The sequence below is a fragment of the Tetranychus urticae genome, unplaced genomic scaffold (genome assembly GCF_039701765.1).
Source record: "Tetranychus urticae isolate SD_2017Ah unplaced genomic scaffold, NJAU_TeUrti_SD_1.0 Scaffold_5, whole genome shotgun sequence".
NCBI classification, from domain to species: Eukaryota; Metazoa; Arthropoda; class Arachnida; order Trombidiformes; family Tetranychidae; genus Tetranychus; species Tetranychus urticae.
Genome location: NW_028315837.1, coordinates 338,001 through 340,500, shown reverse-complemented (window position 1 = coordinate 340,500; position 2,500 = coordinate 338,001). Strand labels below are relative to the sequence as shown.

Here is a 2,500-nt window from a genome sequence, read left to right as displayed (position 1 = left end):
CCTTTAACGAGGATCTATTGGAGGGCAAGTCTGGTGCCAGCAGCCGCGGTAATTCCAGCTCCAATAGCGTATATTAAAGTTGCTGCGGTTAAAAAGCTCGTAGTTGGATTTCAGTCGAACCTATGGGGTCCACTGATTAAAGGGTTAGATGGTGATGTTAGGTTTCTTGCTTGTGTCTACGGATGCTTGCTTGAACCTTCATTCCTCTTTCCTGGTGGTTACATTCATAGTGTTTAGACAGAAAATTGCTCGATATTTGCTATCAATGCTCTTTACCGAGTGTTGATTCAAGCGATCGAGACTTTTACCTTGAAAAAATCAGAGTGCTCAAAGCAGGCGTCCAAAACCTCGAAAGAGGTGCCTAAAAACGGTATGGTCAACCATCTATATGATGCGTACCACTACCTTAACTTGAATGATCTTGCATGGAATAATGGAATAGGACCTTGGTTCTATTTTGTTGGTCTTAAGAATCCAAGGTAATGATTAAGAGGGACAGACGGGGGCATTTGTATTGCGGCGCTAGAGGTGAAATTCTTGGACCGTCGCAAGACAAACTACAGCGAAAGCATTTGCCAAGAATGTTTTCATTAATCAAGAACGAAAGTTAGAGGTTCGAAGGCGATCAGATACCGCCCTAGTTCTAACCATAAACGATGCCAACCAGCGATCATTCTGAGTAACTAATTTCATGACTCGAATGGAAGCTTCCGGGAAACCAAAGTTTTTGGGTTCCGGGGGAAGTATGGTTGCAAAGCTGAAACTTAAAGGAATTGACGGAAGGGCACCACCAGGAGTGGAGCTTGCGGCTTAATTTGACTCAACACGGGAAAACTCACCCGGCCCGGACACTGAGAGGATTGACAGATTGAGAGCTCTTTCTTGATTCAGTGGGTGGTGGTGCATGGCCGTTCTTAGTTGGTGGAGTGATTTGTCTGGTTAATTCCGATAACGAACGAGACTCTAGCCTACTAAATAGACTTGCAGTTTACACTGCAGTACTCCCCCTTAGTCAACCTGTGGGTGGTAGTATCTCTTGATGGTTTCGGCTGTTGAGGGCTCTGCTGCTATTAGCCTACAGAATTGGCTAGGGTAAGGATGCTGTAGCACTGTAAGGACTTCTTAGAGGGACAAGCGGCGCTCGCAGCCGCACGAAACAGAGCAATAACAGGTCTGTGATGCCCTTAGATGTCCGGGGCCGCACGCGTGCTACACTGAAGTGGTCATCGTGCATACTGTTTCCTGCTCCGAAAGGAGTGGGTAACCGCTTGAACCCATTTCGTGATGGGGATTGGGCATTGTAATTATTGCCCATGAACGAGGAATTCCCAGTAAGCGTGAGTCATTAGCTTGCGTTGATTACGTCCCTGCCCTTTGTACACACCGCCCGTCGCTACTACCGATTGAATGATTTAGTGAGGACTTCGGACTGGTCAATCCAGACCATTGGGAAACTAGTGGTCGGATTGTGCTGGAAAGATGTTCAAACTTGATCATTTAGAGGAAGTAAAAGTCGTAACAAGGTTTCCGTAGGTGAACCTGCGGAAGGATCATTAACGTATTACCCTCTTATTATAAGAGAAATACAACCTTCAAACAATCAAACACTCTGCATAGTGATATTGTAGATGCTAATATGGTGAATGCAATTGAATTGTATTTGCATTAGAGTCGCAATTGTGAATGTTTATTGCAAACATTTAGCCATTGCAACATGATTCTAATTTGCATTACATTCGTTCATTCATACATCCATCTTTCATTATCCAATGCAACAAAGAGTGAGGGTTATCTAACGATAGCCATAATTTCTTTTGCAAAACAATTGTAGTTTATAATGAAAAGCCTGTCTTGCTACATACTTGGTACCTGATCAAGTCTTCAGCTTATGCTGACGGCAAGGTTTAAAGAAGGAAGTTTTACACTTCTTCGCCTAACTAAGTAAAGACAACTATGGTTTTTATAAACTGCATACAATTGTTTTCAAACCCTCTCAATGCAGATTTAGGATACTTATTAAAAGTCCCACGGTGGCAAAGATACATCTTCAAGCGGTGGATCACTCGAATTACCAATCGATGAAGAACGTAGCTAGCTACGATAATCGGTGCGAATTGCAGGACACGCCGAGCACTTGAGCTTCCAACGCACATTGCGGCTTTCGGGTCTTTTCCGAGGTCACATCTGTCTGAGAGTTGAGATGTAAAATAATCAACAAAACACTTGCATACTACCATATATGCATTGTTTTGAGAGGATTGTATATTTATATGCATGAATCTTGATGTTTTATTCCTTTTCTTAATTGCAATTCGTTGCAATTTAGTAAGGAGAATCTCAAATCTACTTGTTTCACATGATAAATTTTGTGTACAATGCATATTTCATCTCTGCAAGCAGTATATATGAATAGATACTAGCATGAGATTCTAAGGTTAGTCGCCTATCTGACGACGCTAAAGTCGTATTGCAGATAACTATGGTGATCAACTAACCTGTT

General features: G+C 42.4%; 2 non-coding genes across 2 annotated transcripts in view; both read left to right on the top strand.

Moving 5' to 3' along the window:
* Window positions 1-1,556, top strand: part of LOC149092822 (small subunit ribosomal RNA) — a 2,170-nt gene extending 614 nt beyond the window's left edge. The window contains exon 1 of the ribosomal RNA XR_016200525.1: window positions 1-1,556. This exon is cut by the window's left edge and continues 614 nt beyond it. This is a non-coding gene — a ribosomal RNA (small subunit ribosomal RNA).
* Window positions 1,557-2,043: 487 nt separating this feature from the next.
* On the top strand, window positions 2,044-2,198 carry LOC149092821 (5.8S ribosomal RNA). Its single transcript, XR_016200625.1, has one exon. It is a non-coding gene; the product is annotated as a 5.8S ribosomal RNA (ribosomal RNA).
* Window positions 2,199-2,500: the final 302 nt, after the last annotated feature.